Source organism: Lampris incognitus, chromosome 21, assembly GCF_029633865.1.
Source record: "Lampris incognitus isolate fLamInc1 chromosome 21, fLamInc1.hap2, whole genome shotgun sequence".
In the NCBI taxonomy this organism is placed as follows: domain Eukaryota; kingdom Metazoa; phylum Chordata; class Actinopteri; order Lampriformes; family Lampridae; genus Lampris; species Lampris incognitus.
The window spans coordinates 23,926,190-23,947,821 of record NC_079231.1 but is presented as its reverse complement, the minus strand read 5'-3'; the positions used below and the strand labels follow the sequence as shown (position 1 = coordinate 23,947,821).

The 21,632-nt window shown below is 46.9% G+C and overlaps 1 protein-coding gene across 1 annotated transcript in view; it reads left to right on the top strand.

Moving 5' to 3' along the window:
* The first annotated feature begins 6,360 nt into the window (after nt 1–6,360).
* The window catches only part of mdka (midkine a), a 60,998-nt gene continuing 45,726 nt past the window's right edge, over nt 6,361–21,632 (top strand). The window contains exon 1 of the mRNA XM_056301385.1: nt 6,361–6,431. The gene's annotated coding sequence lies outside the window, so the exon portion shown is untranslated. The remainder of the gene's footprint in view (nt 6,432–21,632) is intronic.

The following is a 21,632-nucleotide window of genomic DNA, read 5'->3' as shown; positions in this document are numbered from 1 at the left end:
GAAAATATTTCACTGGCAGATTAATAGGTTATTGACTGTCACATCTCACAGGTCTAGATGATTCTTAGGGATTTGATCCAATGTCTTACCGTATATACAGAGGCCTCAGGATCCTTTCATGAAGGAGATGTAATTCATCCACTGAGCATGATATTTCTCCACTTGCTTGATGAGTCTAAAAGAGGGCCCCCCCCCCATGGGCAGCCACAATAGCCAGCTGAGATAACCACACCCTGGCTGGTGGCAGAGTGGTCACCTACCATTCTGTGACTATGGTCTTTCTCCCTAGCTTAAGGGATGTCTGGACCCAGTCCACCTGTGCTGCAGGGAGGACTTTTAGGGGGAGAGGATCACCCAGGACAAACAGAGGCTTGGGCAGAATGCGATGTCTGATTTAAGGATCAGTTTGATATTCTCATGTATGGCCGACCAGAATATTTGTACAAGTGGGCAGGACCACAACATATGGAGGAGTGTACCCATGCTCTCCCCCTCCCCTCCAGCAATCCAGGCTGTCCCTTAAGTTCACCTTGTGTAGCCTTCATTAATTTAAACTGCACTAATCGGTCTTTCTGTCGTGATGTCACAATGCTGCTGATCCTTGGAAGATGGCGCCCGGCGTCGCGTTGCCCTTGGAAACGGCCCAAGTCCGAAAGCCCAATTAAACTCGAGAATGGGTTACGCTTTTTTTCTTTCCCTTCTCAGAAGAGAAACGAAGGAAAGAACACAGAGGACTTAACCAAGAGGCGCAGGACGGCCTGGGTTGCAGCGGTGAGACGCAAATCGATTACATTCAAATACATTTCGGCAGCAATGTTGGCGTGTTCTTCACATTTCCACAAAGGTAAGCTTTCCTTTCTCTCAGACACACATAACGTTAGCTAACGCCATGTTAGCTAACATGGCGTTAGCTAACGTCATGTTAGCTAACGGTACCGTACAGTCTCACAGGCGCAGAGCTGTTAAACTGGTTGTCTAACTGCGTTAGATGGATGACGATAACGTCGGTTAACGTCGTACTTGGATACGTTTTGAGTTAGCTAGGACCGATTTAGCTCGCTATGATACGAACGATTAACGACCCATAGCGTTAACGTTAGCTAGGCAGCGTTTATGCAAACGTAAACAAGGCCTCTGATCCTTGGAAGATGGCGCCCGGCGTCGCGTTGCCCTTGGAAACGGCCCAAGTCCGAAAGACCGATCTTGTTCTAAGTTCCCGTGATGTTTTCCTACATTTATTTAAGATGTTCCACACTCCATCTGCGAATGAAAGGTTGAGATCGGTCTCCCAGACTGACTTCAGATTAGGGCCCTTACTACTGGAAAGCCTAAGCAACAGGAAGTAGCATTTGAAGCTTGGTGGCTTGTATGAAATACATTAGCTACATAACAGAGAACATCGGGGCTTGGTGGGATTGTTGTAGTGGAATCGATGTTTTGATATAGGAGACGTCTAATTTGAAGATATTGTAAACTACTAATAAGACACGTTAGCCCCTAGCTAACGGGTCTGACCCTTTAGCCGAGCGGTTAGTGATGTCGCCTTGTGGTGCAGTACACGCCGTATCGAATCCCGCACCGGGCAACAAAATAACCGGTTACAATATCTCCAAAATTACTGTTGAGGGAGGCCATACTATTGTACCAATGCCGTCAATGATTTCAGTGTGCCACCATCATATAAGTCCCTCAGTACAAGAAGACCTTTTTCCACCCACTGCTTCCAAAGGAATAGCTTTTTGTCTATATTTAACTTGAGATCCAACCAGATACCTGCTGAGCAAATTCTATTTGGTCTATTCTTTTGGTCTATTGCGTTGCCTACCAACACAGGGATCGCCGGTTCGAATCCCACTGTTGCTTCCGGCTTGGTCCCTCCTGCAGACACAATTGGCCGTGTCTGCAGGAGGGAAGCCGGATGTGGGTGTGTGTCCTGGTCGCTGCACTAGCGCCTCCTCTGATCGGTCGGGGCGCCTGTTCGGGGAGGAGGGGGAACTGAGGGGGGACAGCGTGATCCTCCCACGCGCTACGTCCCCCTGGTGAAACTCCTCACTGTCAGTTGAAAAGAAGTGGCTGGCGACCCCACATGTATCGGAGGAGGCATGCGGTAGTCTGCAGCCCTCCCCGGATCGGCAGAGGGTGTGGAGCAGAGACCGGGACGGATCGGAAGAGTGGGGTAATTCCCCAGATACAATTGGGGAGAAAAAATGGGGGGTGGGGGGATCAGGTCATCTGAATATAACGTTTATAAATATTATATCCAGATGAACTGATTCAATCTCCTTTGCTCTTTTCCAAATCCCTTGCATGTTTACAAGTAAAGGGTGGGTCTGAGCCTCTTTGGACAGTACTGCTGTGATAAAGTGGAAGGGAGGGGCAGCATCACAAAGTGTGCTTTCAATGCAGAACTGGGGGGGGGGCGTGTGGAGGCAGACACCAGTGGACAAGGTGCCTGAGGTATTGATGCCATTGCGGGAACATGGTTCTTGGGCAGTATGACGTTGAGGGAAGCATTTTTGATATCAGCCAATTACCTTAACGAGACAGATGAGAGAATGTGTCTATAATTTTAACTAGCGCGGGAAGGGAGTGCTCGAGCTCAGAAACTAACATAAGGATGTGATCTGCATATGTAACCCACTCTTGGGATGCGCAATGCTTTAGGTTCGGGAGGAGGTAAGGGCAGAGTGTAATAACCACACACACACAATTAACCTAAACTGCACCTTTAGTGTGCTGGAAAATACAAATACAATTTACAATTACAATGAAAATAATAAACTGGGCCCTTAAAATAAAGAAATAGTCCTGAAGTGTGATTTTCTACACTTCAATGAGTAAAAGACTAGTCAGAGTTAATTGTCAGAGTTAATTGTCAGAGTTAATTGTCAGAGTGCACTCTGGGGTTTTGTTCAAAGGACACCAGTCTGGGTGACTGGCACAACTTGCCCCACTGGATGGTAAGTAGAGTTGGCCTGCAGAGGTTCAGATCCGCTTCTTACTGCTACTCTGGTGGCTCGCCATCTATCAGCTCTCAAATGACTTCTCAGGATACCGATCATAACAACAAAACCTGACCTGTACATATAACACAGGTTCAGTTTCCTAAACTTATCTTATCTATGCTGTACAACATTCAACAATCAACCTTCAAAATGTAGTGAAATAATAGATTCTAAAATATATTCTAAATTAATCCCAAATACTGGAATTATGTAGTTCTACAGCATGTATTTAATATACATGAACAATTTACAAACATATCACATCAGGATGTATAACGTTCACATGCTAACAACACAATGCTACATTAGCAGCCTTATTGCTAGCGTATGGCGATTAGCCGAATAGCCTGATTGCTAGGCTAGCTTAGCAAGACACGTGGGATGCGATAACCTCGTTAAAACGGCGCTCTTCACAGCCCGTGGCTCGTGCTGTAGAACCGGTTCAGTTAATGAGCCACTTGAAAAGTGTTATTATGTTTCTATCTCTCAATGTTTCTTTTTATTCTCTTACCAAGCTCACACGTGTTGCGGAGCAGCTATGGCTTGATGAGCTGCTGGCAGCGCCCACGCGCTCGTCTCGTGTCCTCGCCCCTCCCTTCTCTATTCACACGGACACGCCCTCTATCCTAGACTCCACCAATCGAGGCAGGGAAGAATGGAGCCAATAGAGGCAACCGATTTTAACGAAGTAATAAATCATAACTATAATATGAAATAGAATAAAACATGAACTTAAAACAAATTAACATTCATAACTGATATAGTTTTTAAATAAGTTTATGTTTCTTTAACCCATTATCTCTGGCTGGGTTACACATACAACATAAGCTTGCGAGTTAATTGGCCAATTCGTATCCCTACAATTGGCAGTTCCATTCGGATGGCTGTCGCCAGAGATTCCAGGGTCAACGTGACCCGAGGAGATTCCATCACCCTGCCTGGTTCCTCTGCCTAGCTCAAAACCAGGTGCTCACAGAGGGTCATCTTATTCAGTGGTCAGTCAACAGTCTCTAACCGGACTGGGTAACTTTTAGCTGTAGAACACATGCCCCAAAACTTCTCGACTCATGTAAACTCAAAATGTGGCCAAAAATCACGCCAAAAATATGACATCTCAGTAGGTAAATATATAATTTAATAACCTAACCTCCATATTAGGAATACCAGTCTACACATTTCTTGGTTCTCCAGGACACCCAGTAGACACCCAGTGGTCATAGCTTCAAGAGCACGAGTTTGCATATATAGATTGTAATTCAATAGCTTCAGGGGTGTTCAGTAGCCAGGAGGGTCGGGTTGGTTAAACAAGAAAGCACTGTTAAACGGGGTTCCTGGGTGATGCAATGGACTCGTATACTAACGTGTCCCAGCGACTGCAGCTGCTTCCGGTGGTGCAGAAGTTGACAATGCCTCCCTGAGGCAACACATGGGAGTAGCAACCCCTACAAGTGGTGAAATGTTGAACGGGTGCAGTAGAACAAGGAATTCACCATGCTAGATTAGGATGCTAGATTAGGATGCTAGATTAGGATGCAAGATTGGGATGCTAGATTAGGATGCTAGATTAGGATGCTAGATTAGGATGAAAGGGAGAAAATGCAAAAAAATAAATAAATTAAAAAAGTGCTAAGCAGCAAATCTTCAGCGTGTTTTGAAAATGTTCTGGCTCTGCTCGTATTGATCCATGTCTTCCCACAGATTGTGAGATGAAAGCAGGGAGATGATTAGGTTCGGTAAGATGCGAGGTGCTGTCAGACTTCCGCGTGTAGGATCAAAGAAACAACAAAGACCACAACAAGCCCTCGGATAACGGATTTTGGCGGGAACAGCCATCGGACAAAGCGCGCTTTATCGCCCGGTTTCGTTGGTATCGATGTGCTGCATGCGTAAACGAGGTGGTGCCACGATTGCGACCTGTTTCAACGAAGGGAGCAGAAAACGTGGCTTCTGCCTCACAGTCGCGGAGCGCTGTGTCGCCACTTTATTCATACAGAGTATATCCACAACGCCTTTGCCTACCAACACGGGGATCGCTAGTTCGAATCCCCGTGTTACCTCCGGCTTGATCGGGCGTCCCTACAGACACAACTGGCCGTGTCTGCGGGTGGGGAGCCGGATACGGGTACGTGCCCTGTTCGCTGAAGTAGCGCCCTCCTCTGGTCAGTCTGGGGCCTGTACGGGGTGGGGGGGGGCACTGAGAACTGAGGGGGAATAGAGTGATCCTCCCACGCGCTACGTCCCCCTGGTGAAACTCCTCACTGTCAGGTGAAAAGAAGCAGTTGGTGACTCCACATGTATCGGAGGAGGCATGTGGTAGTCTGCAGCCCTCCCCGGATCGGAAGAGTGGGGTGATTGGCTAAGTACAGTCGGCTCTGTGCATAGCTGTAGCCCACTGACTTCCGGTTTCTACCGCAGCGGCTATACCAGTTTCCTGTTTGTTTGCGTGTGCTGTTGACAGTGGCATATTTTTCGCGATGCCTGCAAGATTTACCATGGATAAGTGTCAACCACATGCACACAACTGTCCACAATAACGAGGATGAGCGGACGGATGGACGGACGGAATTGCGGACGTAACTTGAAACTTCTCACCCGTGTGCTGGTAGGTGCAGGTGAACGCGTGTCGACAGTTGTGTGCACGTGGTTAACGACGTGGTTAACGTTTATACATGGTGAATCTTGCAGGCACCCCGAAAAACATGCCATTGTCAACAGCACACGCCAACAAACAGGAAACTGGTATGTCCGCTGCAGTAGAAACCGGAAGTCAGTGGCCTACAGTTATGCACAGAGCCCATTGGGGAGGGAAAAGGGGGGGGGGACAACAGACCAACAATGATCGAATTATAAATATGAGAATAAAACAAACAGGTTGATGGTAACGGCAGTTGTGCTTGATCACCATTTTCACCCAGGATGCTGAATCTTGTTGACAGAGGACACATTTAGCCGAATTTCTCAATGTCGGGACATGATTCAGAGTGTGTGTGTGTGTGTGTGTGTGTGTGTGTGTGTGTGTGTGTGTGTGCGTGTGTGTGCGTGTGTGTGCGCGCGCGCTGCAGAGAGAGAATCCTCATGTGAGAGAGGGAGAGAGACAGGGGGGCACATAGTTTAAGTGTGTGTTTGTATGGGAGTGGGTGAATGGGGGCCTAATGCAACCAGAATGAACTGGTTTGGGAGACAAAGGCAGGGGCTAAAGCAGGGGTGCGAAAGAGAGACCTAGAGGGCCAGGGAGGGAGAGAGAGCGAGAGGGAGAGAGAGAGAGAGAGAGAGAGAGAGAGAGAGAGAGAGAGAGAGAGAGAGAGAGAGAGAGAGAGAGAGAGAGAGAGAGAATTTCACCCTCAAATTCCTTCAACCAAAAAAGTTGAATTTCCCAAGAGACTTGCTGCTCCTCCAACTCAAAGCCCAAACCACTGCTGCAGATAAGTACGTTTTCTTCTCATTTACTCACAACAGTCACCGCTTTTGGTTTCACAGTGTTTTGCATTGTATTTAGTTTGCAGAAGTTACTTCCACTGTTGTGTTTTCAGTGACACTGTGTATTTGTGTGCTACTGGAAACAAACAAACAAACACAAACAGCAAACTACATCCCTTTTTAACAACCTCCTGCAGGATGTTGTGCTTTCAGCTGAGTGTGTCTGAGGATTTAAAGGGCTTAAGCTGACAAAGCAGTGAGTTTTGTTTGTTTGTTTGTTTGTTTGTTTTATGATGTTTACTGCAGTTTTCTTGACATCACCTATTTGCACGACAGCACTTTGTTTCATAAATTAGACATCAGTTGTGTAAGACATCTAAATTGTTGCTTTGTTGCTTTAACTCGGGATTTTGGAGAAAACACAACAGTTGTCTCCGTTGTACTCCTCCCTTTGATGGTGTTGTGTGTGCAGGGAAAGGTGGAGTTTATTGGTGAGGTTACTTTGTTGCAACAAAAAAGGAAAAATCTTTCATCGCCACGCGTCTGACGACGGTTTGTGTGTCTGTGTGGGAGTTTGAGAGGCTGCTGAGGCAGAACGAGGCTGCCGCCGCTCGTTGCCACGTAACAAGTGGGCTTTTCATTCACCCCGAGAGGGATCCGTTCGGACTCGGGTTCAATTTCCGGCCCGTTTCGCCTGCTCAGTGCGGAGCTTCTTTTGGCGCTCGGCTGCACAGGGCTGTCACGTTACTTACAAAGCAGAAGGTTTTGGTCATTAAGGGGGGAAAAAGACAGGAATGCCAGTTCTCCCCCCCCCCCCCCCCCCCCCAGGGTGCTTCGAGTGCACAGGAATGGTTTGGCCCCCGGACTCCCTCCGCCTGCCCAGAGCTGGAAAAGACCTTAAAGTGGTTTCTCAGAGCTTGTTAATGCACCCGGCTGTGCCACGTAAACCCTGACAGGAGGGTTTTCACGTCTGCAGAGTTTCACCAACGGAGTCAGGAAGTGTGGCAGCTCTTTGTAACAAGGCACACGTTATAAAGGGTTCATAAGCGGTAACTACTCACTTTACCAACATTAATAACCCATATATGTCAATGCATGGTAAAATCAGTAATAAGATCTTATAATAGGGTGTTAATAAAAGAAATGTTTTGGGGGTGCCGGGTCAGGAGCCCACGTGGGGAGAGTCTCCACAGACTGGTTCCAGGAACCACATCATGATACGAAGATAGACTAACCTCTTTAGATGAACCCCCCCCCCACCTACACACCCACCCACTGTTTTTCTTCCCCATCGTACTTGGCCAATTTCCCCACTCCTCCGAGCCGTCCCGGTCTCTGCTCCAGGGGGTGGAGCAGAGAGCCATGTGGAGTCACCAGCCGCTTCTTTTCACCTGACAGTGAGGAGTTTCACCAGGGGGTCGTAGCGCGTGGGAGGATCATGCTATTCCACCCAGTCCCCCGAACTTGCGCCCCGACCGACCAGAGGAGGCGCTAGTGCAGCGACCACGACACATACCCACATCCGGCTTCCCACCCGCAGACACGGCCCATTGTGTCTGTAGGGACGCCCGGCCAAGCCGGAGGTAACACGGGGATTCGAACCGGCGACCCCCGTGTTGTTAGGCAACGGAATAGACCGCCGCGCCACCCGGACGTCCCTAGCTGAAACCTTAACTGTGAGCTCAACCAAGCTGTGTGTAGCCGCTGTCACTGCTGCAGGAAACTCTACTGTTTGCGCATGCGCTGCACGGCAGTGTGCGTCGGAGGGCTTCATTGGTCACGTGGTTTCCAACGGAATGTCTATGGAGACCCTGTAGTGTTGATAAAACGTGGGCTCCTAACGTGGCAACCCCCCAAAAAAGTCCTCACCAATGTGTCATAACATGTAATTGCTGATGTATAAGGCGTTATAAACGCGGTATCAGCTAAAGGAACTAGCATGTCTTGTAAAGCGGCGCTGGAGATACTCCCGGAACTTCGGGATGGGAGCGGAGTTTGCTGCTGCATCATGTGCAGATACGTAGCATGTATGCGGTGCAGCGGTGTAGGTTCTGTCGGGGGGAGGGGGAGGGGGAGGGGAGGGGAGGGGGGGTCATATATGGGTTGATTCTGAGGCTGGCGTGGCTGAGACAGACGCGCTGCTGGACAAACCGAATGATATGATAACCAGACAACAGCGGAGAAACAAGAAACAAGAAGGTGTCTTCTGCATCTACCCCATCCTACTGTACAGGAGCTGCTGCTGCAGCAGCGCCCGGGGACCAACTCCGGGTCTTCTTTCCACTGCCTTGCTCAGGGGCACAGGCAGGGGTATTAAGCCTAACACGCGTGTCTTGTTGATGGTGTTTGTCAGATAAAGGAGCGTTGCTGTTGTCAGGGGCAGCAGGGCTGCAGAGTGAGTGTAGATGGTGCAGCTGTACCAACAGCAGAACCGGGGCCCGGTCATGTCAAAGACAAAGGGCTGGTCTAGGAACTAGTGCAGCACATTACTGAGGGTAAAGGTCACGCCTACTAGCCGAGCTAAGGTTTTGGTGTCTGTCTTTTTTTCTTTCTTTGATTTTATCTTCAGAATGTTGGCTACAGGGCGCCTGGGTAGCGTGGCGGGCTAACCTGTTGCTAACCAACGCGGGGATCGCCGGTTCGAATCCCCGTTTTAGGTCCGGCTTGGTCGGGCGTCCCCACAGGCACAATCGGCCGTGTCTGCGGGTGGGAAGCCGGATGTGGGTATGTGTCCTGGTCGCTGCACTAGCGCCTCCTCTGGTCGGTCAGTCGGGGCGCCTGTTCAGGGGGGAGGGGGAACTGGGGGGGGAATTGCGTGATCCTCCCACGCGCTACAGCCCTCCCCGGATTGGCAGAGGGCGTGGAGCAGCGACCGGGACGGCTCGGAAGAGTGGGGTGATTCCCAAGTACAATGGGGGAGAAAAAAGGGGGGAAATCAAAAAAGAAAGAAAGAAAGAAAGAATGTGGGCAGTATATGAGAGGCCAATATCACAAGAAGATAAGATGTATGATTCAATAATTATATACTGATGTAGTATGGGGCATCTATTGATGTAGTATGGGACATGTATTGATGTAGTATGGGACATGTGTTGATGTAGTATGGGACATATATTGATGTAGTATGGGACATGTATTGATGTAGTATGGGACATGTGTTGATGTAGTATGGGACATGTGTTGATGTAGTATGGGACATGTGTTGATGTAGTATGGGACATATATTGATGTAGTATGGGACATGTATTGATGTAGTATGGGACATGTGTTGATGTAGTATGGGACATATATTGATGTAGTATGGGACATATATTGATGTAGTATGGGACATATGTTGATGTAGTATGGGAGATGTGTTGATGTAGTATGGGACATATATTGATGTAGTATGGGACATGTATTGATGTAGTATGGGACATATGTTGATGTAGTATGGGACATGTGTTGATGTAGTATGGGACATATATTGATGTAGTATGGGACATGTATTGATGTAGTATGGGACATATATTGATGTAGTATGGGACATGCATTGATGTAGTATGGGACATGTATTGATGTAGTATGGGACATATATTGATGTAGTATGGGACATGCATTGATGTAGTATGGGACATGTGTTGATGTAGTATGGGACATGTGTTGATGTAGTATGGGACATGTGTTGATGTAGTATGGCACATGTATTGATGTAGTATGGGACATATATTGATGTAGTATGGGACATATATTGATGTAGTATGGCACATGTGTTGATGTAGTATGGGACATGTGTTGATGTAGTATGGGACATATATTGATGTAGTATGGGACATATATTGATGTAGTATGGGACATATATTGATGTAGTATGGCACATGTGTTGATGTAGTATGGGACATGTGTTGATGTAGTATGGGACATGTATTGATGTAGTATGGGACATATATTGATGTAGTATGGGACATATATTGATGTAGTATGGCACATGTGTTGATGTAGTATGGCACATGTGTTGATGTAGTATGGGACATATATTGATGTAGTATGGGACATATATTGATGTAGTATGGCACATGTATTGATGTAGTATGGGACATATATTGATGTAGTATGGGACATATATTGATGTAGTATGGCACATGTGTTGATGTAGTATGGGACATGTGTTGATGTAGTATGGGACATATATTGATGTAGTATGGGACATATGTTGATGTAGTATGGCACATCTATTGATGTAGTATGGGACATGTATTGATGTAGTATGGGACATATATTGATGTAGTATGGGACATGTATTGATGTAGTATGGGGCATGTATTGATGTAGTATGGCACATGTATTGATGTAGTATGGGACATGTATTGATGTAGTATGGGACATGTATTGATGTAGTATGGGAAATGTATTGATGTAGTATGGGACATGTATTGATGTAGTATGGCACATGTGTTGATGTAGTATGGGACATGTGTTGATGTAGTATGGGACATATATTGATGTAGTATGGGACATATATTGATGTAGTATGGGACATATGTTGATGTAGTATGGCACATGTGTTGATGTAGTATGGGACATGTGTTGATGTAGTATGGGACATATATTGATGTAGTATGGGACATATATTGATGTAGTATGGGACATATATTGATGTAGTATGGGACATGTATTGATGTAGTATGGCACATCTATTGATGTAGTATGGGACATGTATTGATGTAGTATGGGACATATATTGATGTAGTATGGGACATGTATTGATGTACTAGTATGGCACATATATTGATGTAGTATGGGACATGTATTGATGTAGTATGGGACATGTATTGATGTAGTATGGGACATATATTGATGTAGTATGGCACATGTATTGATGTAGTATGGGACATATATTGATGTAGTATGGGACATGTATTGATGTAGTATGGCACATGTGTTTATGTAGTATGGGACATGTATTGATGTAGTATGGCACATGTACCGATGTAGTATGGCACATGTATTGATGTAGTATGGGACATGTATTGATGTAGTATGGCACATGTACTGATGTAGTATGGCACATGTACTGATGTAGTATGGCACATGTATTGATGTAGTATGGGACATGTATTGATGTAGTATGGCACATGTACTGATGTAGTATGGCACATGTACTGATGTAGTATGGCACATGTATTGATGTAGTATGGGACATGTATTGATGTAGTATGGCACATGTATTGATGTAGTATGGGACATGTATTGATGTAGTATGGGACATGTATTGATGTAGTATGGGACATGTACTGATGTAGTATGGCACATGTATTGATGTAGTATGGGACATGTATTGATGTAGTATGGGACATGTACTGATGTAGTATGGCACATGTATTGATGTAGTATGGCACATGTATTGATGTAGTATGGGACATGTATTGATGTAGTATGGGACATGTACTGATGTAGTATGGGACATGTACTGATGTAGTATGGCACATGTATTGATGTAGTATGGGACATGTATTGATGTAGTATGGGACATGTACTGATGTAGTATGGCACATGTATTGATGTAGCATGGCACATGTATTGATGTAGTATGGGACATGTATTGATGTAGTATGGGACATGTACTGATGTAGTATGGCACATGTATTGATGTAGTATGGCGCATGTATTGATGTAGTATGGCGCATGTATTGATGTAGTATGGCACATGTATTGATGTAGTATGGCACATGTATTGATGTAGTATGGGACATGTATTGACGTAGTATGGGACAGAGATTAAAACTGTGAAGCGTTAAGGTTGTGGCCTGTGCCAGGCATGTCAGTAGGGGGCAGTGGCGTGTCCAGAGTCACGTATACGCTAGGCAAATGAAGATTAAATGGTGGTCATGACACGTGGTATTTCCGTGGCTTGAATAGAATAGAATAGAGCTTTATTTGTCATTGTACAAGTACAACGAAATGTGAAAGTGCCGTTCTTATCAGTGCAAAGATCAGTATAAAAAGAATTAAAAACATAAAAGACACACATTCACTTCTACATTCTACTGGACACCAACATACTGCACAGAAAGTCAGGAATCAAGACTTGGCAGCATTTCTGGCTCGGGGACAGAAGCTGTTCTTTAGTCTGTCTGTCCCAGCTCTATTGTCCTGTAACGTCTGCCCGAGAGCGGCAGTTCAAACAGACGGTGTCCTGGGTGGGATGGGTCCTTGAGGATGCCATGGGCTGTTTTTGAGGCTGCGGGAGCTGTGCAGGTCTTCCAGGGAGGGGAGTGGGCATCCCATGATCTTCTGGGCGGTGGTGATGACCCTCTGGAGCGCTGTCTGTCCTCTCTGCTGCTGTGCAGCTGGCAAGCCAGACACAGATGCAGTAGGTCAGTATGCTCTCTATGGAGCAGTGGTAGAAGGACACAAGCAGTGAGGTGGTAAGGTGGCTCCTCCTGAGGATCCTCAGGGAGCAGAGTCTCTACTGGGCCTTCTTAACCAGCGGCGGGGCGTTGACGCACAGCGCTGGTTGGTGTGATCTGGAGAAGACTGCTGACTATTTGTATTCAAAGTGTGTGTTGATATGAATTCCTAGCTAGTGTGACTCATTCATTATGAACCGTGGACCAAACTTACTGACAGAGTGTCCGTGTTGACCAAATAATATCCAGTACAAAGACTAATTAGCCACACTGTCAGCAGGTGACATAAGACTGTCTGCCCTGTGATGCCAAACACACATGGAAGATGACACCTTTAGTGTAACACATACATAGATAAAGACCTGATAAAGTGATAAAGGCCTGTGCACCAGCTCTTGTGTGTTTGGACGACTATAACTGGACCATGGTTGGCCTTTGCATCTTTGCATCTAACACATTCAATCTTCTAATGCCCACAATTAGAGGTGTGTGTGTGTGTGTGTGTGTGTGTGTGTGTGTGTGTGTGTGTGTGTGTGTGTGTGTGTGTGTGTGTGTGTGTGTGTGTGTGTGTGTGTGTGTGTGTGTTCCTTCCAGTGGCTGACGAATCAGATTCACTAAAACGGGGGAAGTCAGAAGGACTCAAGGCCTTGCCAGGCCATATTGTGTCCGGGCTGCCAAAATGTGTTCGGGTGACGTCATCGCAATGTAGTCGTGACGGCTCGCATTCCTGACATTCCTCTCTCGCTGTCGTTCGCAGAGGGATAATATTGCAGGTTTAATAGTGTACTCTTTATAGCTACATCGTACAGTACATGCGCAGGGTCACCTTTTAAATTGGACTTGCAATTGCTAATACTGGGGTATAGTTTTCGAAAAGCACAAAACAAAACATAAGTTTAGGCGAAAGTTCATCTACTGGTTGATCACCTTGTTAGCTAGCTAGTAAAATAGCTAGCTAACGTTGTGTCGTGTGGACGAGATTTTCAATAAAGGTGTTCTATAAAACTATTTTCCATTAAAATGAAACGTCCATTATTTGCTATTATATGTTTTTGGACATCAATGACAAGCTAGCTAGGTAGCTAGCAAACCAAAAAAGGTTCACAAAATGTTATTTTAAACAACCGGACTTTTCATGAACCGAGAAGGTTGTCACGATTGCATTGCGATGACGTCACCCGGACACATTTTGGCAGCCCGGACACAATTTGGCCTGACAGCCTCTTAACAAATGTCACACTACTGCTGAACTGAATCAAAACACAATAGGAGTAACATGGAGCTAAAAAGTGTGTTGTATTTTAGTTGAGCAACGTAAATAAAAACAACCTCTAACCAACATTCACTTTTATCCAGTTCTCTCCCAATGCTGCATGTTCGTTTTCCGACTCTCCTGATGTCCCACCATTGGACATCTCCTGTAATGGTCACATGTCCAGCTATACCTGTGACGTCAGGAACACTACCCGAGAAGAATGTAATGCATGCTATCCCCCCCCCCCCATCCAGCTCCAGCTGTACAAGCACCCCACCACTTCTAAGAGTCCCCACTTGCAATGGTGGGAGGCATTACGCCCTACCGGCTCCACCAAGGAACACAGCCGATGGTTCCTGCGATGCCCAACATGGGGCTTGAACCATTGACGCTAGTTTATTAGTCTGCTGTACCACCTGAGTGCCCCCTCTCGTTCAGTTTTCATGTTGAAAAGCCCGCCATGAAAAAAAAACCCATTCCACTCCAAACAGCCGCCAGTGGTTTATACGTCACGAGTGAACAATCCAGTCAGCATCAGCAGTATACAAAGGGCAGCCTTCGCTAGCTGAAGCTAACATCAGCACCAAAAACTTCCCCACCCCATAAGTCAAGCAAACTGTGTCACGAACAAAAGTGACTGGTTAACTAGCTTGATTTTGCAAAACACTGAGAAGGATGCTTTATTGATCCCCGTGGGGAAATTACTCTCTGCATTTAACCCATCTTAGCTGTGTAGCTAGGAGCAGTGGGCAGCCGCCATGCAGCGCCCGGGAAGTAACTCCAGTTCGTCTTGCCATGCCTTGCTCAGGGGCACAGACAAGAGTATAAACCCTAACATGCATGTCTTTTTGATGGTGGGGGAAACTGGAGCGCCGGGAGAAAACCCATCGCAGACACAGGGAGAACATGCAAACTCTGCACAGAGGACGACCGGGGACCCCCAAGGTTGGACAACCCCGGGGTTCGAACCCAGGACCTTCTAGCGCTAACCGCTGGGCCACCGTGCCGCCAATAAAACACGTGCTGCATAGACTATACATTGTTCGTAGGTTGTTGGTCGGTAATGACGGCATGAGTATCTAGGCGTGCTGACGGGATATCGTGGCGGGGGGAGGGTGCGCTGAACTTCTAACCATGAGCTCCGCCAATGTGGAGTTTTGGTGACGATTTGTTATGATAGCGGAAGAAGCAGTCCAGTGGCATGTCTACTTTAGCATTCATGGCGACCCTTAGGTTGTCAGTAAAGGCTTTGTCTGGGTATTGTAGCGACCCGAGGACCAGGTCGCTGGACCGACGGCTACGCGCTGGGGGGGCGCAAGGGATTCTGGGGCTGTGAACGTTCGTGTTCATATTGTAACGTGCATGGTTAACAAGACACGCTGGCCGCTGGCTCGCGGGCCCGACCCTTTAGTCTAGCGGTTAGCGATGCCTCCTGCTGTGCGGGCGATACGGGTTCGCGTCCCGGCCGCGGCAGTTCCTGTGGTTGCGTTGTCCCCCGAATTCGATACAATGTTCTTGTTTTAGTGATGTTGCGTTCATGTTTTGGTTAGTGTTGTGTTGTGTTGTGTTGTTTGGAGGTTCGACTCGGACAGGGTAGACAGCCATTTTACTGACTTGACTGAATGACAGCCTCTGAATCAGGCTGGTGGGAAGCCATTGTCTGGCAACTATTGGGGGGGGGGGGGTAGAATGAAGGAGCACTCCTGGGCTCGTGCGGTGCGTGGGACACAGGAGCAACCATTAACTGAACCCGTTGTCTCTCCTTTCCTGTCAGTTCGGTTCGGGTCTGACGGAGTGTTAAAATTAAACAACACTCCGGAGGACGCGCGGTGTATGGGACACGAGGGTTGTGAATAAGAGACCTCCTTCGCTCCTTCCTCCACACTGGCTCCCCGCATGAAGCGCGAGCCAACAAGTAGTTATGAATAAGGAAAGCCCGATCCGACTGGAATCCACGTTCTCTGAGGCGAGCATCCCTATTGGAACCGTGTGCTGGGCTTCACTTCCTGCCTGCTATTGTTCACATGAACTTGTTGGCATTTAGGTCTAGATGTGGTGTTTGCTAAGTCATGGTGTGTTTCTTTGTTTCTTTGCATTATAAATATTGTCCCATACATATTTGGATTATAAATTTTGCAAAACACACACACACACACACACACACACACACACACACACACACACACACACACACACACACACACACACACACACACACACACACACGAAAATACCGGCTGACGTAGCGGTCTATTCCGTTGCCTACAAACACGGGGTTCGAATCCCCATGTTACTTCCGGCTTGGTCGGGCGTCCCTACAGACACAATTGGCCGTGTCTGTAGGGTGGGAAGCCGGATGTGGGTATGTGTCCTGGTCACTGAACTAGCGCCTCCTCTGGTCGGTCGGGACGCCTGTTCACGGGGGAACTGGGGGGAATAGCGTGATCCTCCCACGCGCTACGTCGTCCCCCTGGTGAAACTCCTCACTGTCAGGTGAAAAGAAGCGGCTGGTGACTCCCCATGTATGGGAGGAGGCATGTGGTAGTCTGCAGCCCTCCCCGGATCGGCAGAGGGGGTGGAGCAGAGACCGGAACGGCTTGGAAGAGTGGGGTGATTGGCAGGATACAATCGGGGGGGAAAAAGGGGTGACCCCCCCTCCCCCCAAAAAAAGAGGAAAAAGAAAAACAAATGAATATGCGTGTTAAAGACGCCAGGGTGTATTTCCCACTAAGTTGAGCCCATCAGCAAATGCACATAAAGATGTGTAGATACAAACACAGACGCAGATCACTTTTCTCTCCCTTCTGGCAACATCTTTCTGGTGTCCTGTAGTTGCCAGGCAGCCGCTGAGCCACCACTAGGAAGTTAGACAGATGTGAGGTAGATGTTAGTTATGCATGCCTTATTTAGCAGGAACAGGAGATCAGGATTCTGGGACGCACTGTTAAGCTTTCCTGAGGTTGTTTTCTTTCTTCAAAAAACATCATTATAGACGTATGTCCGTTCACTGGACAGCCAGAATGACATGCCTGCAGTCAACACCCAACCCTGTAATTTCTGCTTCAAGTAGTTTGGTGGATGCACTTTGTCAATACAAAATGCCAAACTGCTGTCCTAACAACAAACAACAACCAAACAGCAAACAACTTGAAGTGTCCAACAAATTCTGGAAGGCAAGAAACTCTTTATATGCCAAGTCCAAGGAAACAAAGCTGCCACTCGAGCGTTATGAATGGTTTGATCTCTTACTGAACATTTTAATTTTTTAGACTGCTTTAATGAGCACTTTGTTGCCTTAAGCCCTCTCTTTGATGTTACTCATTCTACCACTCTGGATTCCGTCAAATGGGTTGAAACTTATTTAATTTACTGCTGCAGAGGAACACGTACAGCTCGAAATGTCTTGACCCTGATAAACCTGAAGGTCTTGATAACTTTTCAAGGTCAGCTGCTCAACGTTTGTTTATCTCGCTTTCATTTGAAAGAAAATGCCCTCTATTTTGAAAACTACCTTAGCTCTGCCACTGTTTGAAGGAGGGGGAGCCTTCACTTTTTCACAATGTAGGCTTATTTCTAAACTGACAGTCTTCACTGATATTCTGCAAACCCCAATGAGCAAACAGGTTATCAGTCAGGCTGAGCGCAGTGCAACTGCTGTAGCTTAGAAGGTGCAAAATTATTTTACTGAGTCTCTAGACCATGGACACTGTGCTCCAGTTCTTTATATTGATTTATCCAAGGCATTTGATATCATCGACCACTCCTTAAAAAGGTAAAAGATGCTTGGTTTTGATTAAATAGAACAAACTTTTGGCTGGTTTGATAACTTTCTTTCAGGCAGGTCTGTTTTTCCCCCGTACTCAAGTCGCTCAGTGGCTCCAAAGACCTCAGGGTTCTGTACTGGGCCCACTTTAAGTCATTATTTACTATATTAATGGTCTTGGTCAAAATAAATACTTTTTTTTTGGACCCCCCCCCCTTTTTCTCCCCAATTGTACCTGTCCAATTACCACACTCTTCCGAGTCGTCCCAGTCACTGCTCCACCCTCTCTGCCAATCCGGGGAGGGCTGCAGACTACCACATGCCTCCTCCCATACATGTGGAGTCGCCAGCAGTTTCTTTTCACCTAACAGTGAGGAGTTTCGCCAGGGGGAAGTAGCGCGTGGGAGGACCACGCTATTCCACCCAGTCCTCCCTCCCCTCTGAACAGGCGCCCCGACCGACCAGAGGAGGCGCTAGTGCAGTGACCAGGTCACATACCCACATCAGGCTTCCCACCCGCAGACAAGGCCGATTTTGTCTGTAGGGACGCCCGACCAAGCAGGAGGTAACACGGGGATTCGAACCAGCGATCCCCGTGTTGGTAGGCAGCGGAATAGACCGCCACGCTACCCGGGCACCCATCTTGGTCAAAATTTAACAAACGCTTATGTTCACCGTCATGTAAATGATAGTCATCTATCCAGCATCTATGCTTAATGAGGCCTTTGAACGTCTGAATGTGGCACGTGACATGGTTCAGTCTCAGGTGTTTGAGCAAAACATTTTAAATGCTGACGTCAGTATGACACTAATTGTAACTCTCCAAAGACAGCATATTGGGGTTACTTTTTGTTTTCAGATATTTGTGCATTTTAATTAATAATTGCCCTTTAAGCCACACATTGACAGACTTGCTATGAAGCTAAGACTGAATGTGAGGTTGTGTATCAGAATTTAACACCGACTTTCTTTTCATGCCAGCTAAGCCCTGACCGCTGCCACATTCCTGGACTCGATGATCGCCATTTGTGTATGAATGCATCAGTTTAGTGTCTGCAGCCATTAGACATGGTTTATCAGGGTTCATTGAGTTTCAGTCTTGACTCGCCATTGTAGCCATTGGACCCTTTATGCTATGGCTGAATGGACTTCTTTTCACGTGCGCCGCCTAAGTCACTGGCTGGTATTTACTTGCAAAGCCATGTTTGGGATACCTCCCTCATATCTATCTGTGGGCGGAGGGCAGTATAGTTCAATGTCCAAAGACTCCCCAAAACTCCAGCTGAGGCCGGGTAAAAGGGTTTATGGTCTGTACTCCCCTCGTATTGGGATGCCTTGCAAAAGGATGTTTTTCTTTTGGTCAAAGTTTTTAGCAGGACGTTTAGCATGCTGCAGTACTCCTACTTATTTCCCCCTCTCTGTCTCCACTCACTGGTGTTCTCTTTTCTTCTCTTACCCCCTCCCCTTCTTGCTCTCTTTTCCCTTCCTGTCTGAAATCTCTCCTCCTGCCGTCTTGGTCGGGGCCTGTAATTATAGAATATATCGGCATTACCCAAAGGAATCCTCTAAAAGTATGACCACAAATGAAAATATTTCTACATCAGAGTAGGACTCGGGAGTTAGTTATGAGGCTCTCTGCGAGGAGAGGGAGTTCTGTGAGAATCTCTGATGCCATTATTTTACAAGGCTATGACTCGCAGAGTGAATTTGTGATGGCGTATTGTCGTCCTCTCTGCAGAGCAGTACTGTGGAGTATGACGGCGTACACACATTTCATGCACTTAACAGGCTTACGGCGTACGTATGTAAATATCTTAATCTGTTTTCTTGAGTGTAACCATATTGTAAGCAGCTTTAAGTCATGCATAGACCCGGCCCATATTAATAATCAAATACAATAGTTCTTATGCATCACAGTTTTGGGTGTTTATGCTTGCATATGTGTTGGCTGCATCTCATGAAAGCATCCGGGTCCACATTCGAGGCACCCATCATCTTAACACGCGTTCTGCAGCCTAACTGCACTGAAATTGAAATTTTGCACTGGTTGAACATTGGGGCGCCACTTTCCAGAGGAAAGAAAATAAGAGAACCCCAATAAATCAGCGGCAGATGGGAAAGTTGGGGACTCTCACTCCAGGGGTCTCTTCTCCTGTCCCAAACAAACACACGACACACGTAAGGACAGTGATTGCGTCACCGGCCAGATGGAAAAGAGATGCTCAGCAACGACTAGCGGCCTTGTACATGAGGCTACAGACATACTACATACATGCTATGTCCCGTTATAGCAGGTCGTGACAGACATTACACGTGGATGAGTAAACGAATGGGAAAATAAATGAAGGGCTGGATGGGTGAGTGAGCATTGAACTAACAAGTTGTTGCCGACATAATGAATGAATGAATAAAATTTGGAGATTTACGGAATCAGAAATGAATTTGGACGCAATGGGGGCGATTAGTTTGGGAAAGGGGGCAGTTCAGGGTGGCTCTTTTGCATCAGCTCTCCTATGCAGAACGCAGGGAAGACGGTTTTGCCCTACTTGCGGTGATGGACGGATGGGTAGAAGGCTTTTCCGGAAAACATCGGGTGTGTTGAGCAGACTCGGTGGACTTCGGGTTGCCGTGGTAACGGCCGAAGATGAACCGCTTTGAAGGAGCCGGTTCAGAAGATCAAGTTGGAAGATGCATCCATGCTTAGCTGAGGCAACACGGGGGCAATACGCACAGCTGGCGGGTGTGTGCGGGTCTTGGTGCGTTCACTGAGGTGACAGGGTCCTAAGCAAGAGTCCCACTCTAACCACAAAAAAACAAACAAAAAAACAAAAAAGAAGGGAGGGGGGTTCCGGGTTGCCTTGTCTCCACAAAACCCATGTGTTCCAGTGACGTATTCAGCGGTCCCATGTCCCTCGACATCGTCCCTCTTGGGTTCTCACCCTGTGAGACAACACTTACATACCTCAAATTTCACCCACGATTTAGTTGAATTCAGCCATGTCGTGTTGATGGCGCCACCTTGTGCCATCTCTTCGTAATAGACGTTTCGCAAGCTGCACAGTAAACGTTCAGCAAACATCTTCCTTCTCTCGACTCAAGGCCTCTCGTCATATCACCAAAGTGCAGCACCACACGTGGTCTAGGTACACCATAGCCCAGTGATCATAGTGTTTCCCCTAACCTGTACCATTTCAGGACCAAGCCCAAACCCACGGGAATGGTCTACATTTACAGCCCCACGTTGGCCCCAACATGGTTGTGGTCTTACTTTGGGGTGTAACGAAGACTCTAATTCTAAATTCTCCCAACCATGTCCTCCCCAAGTGCGCGCAGATGTTGCAGATTGTTGTGTTTCCCAAATACCCAACCAATCATCTTCCACAATACTCACTCCTAGCTCTTTTTCCCGTTCAGCGTTACACGTAGTGATGTAGTTCCTCTTCTCACCACTGGGTGCTGGTATAATATACACTCACCGGCCACTTTATTAGGCACACCTGTCCAACTGCTCGTTAACGCAAATTTCTAATCAGCCAATCACATGGCAGCAACTCAATGCATTTCGGCATGTAGACATGGTCAAGACGATCTGCTGCAGTTCAAACCGAGCATCAGAATGGGGAAGAAAGGTGATTTAAGTGACTTTGAACGTGGCATGGTTGTTGGTGCCAGAAGGGCTGGTCTGAGTATTTCAGAAACAGCTGATCTACTGGGATTTTCACGCACAACCATCTCTAGGGTTTACAGAGAATGGTCCGAAAAAGAGAAAATATCCAGTGAGCGGCAGTTCTGTGGGCGAAAAT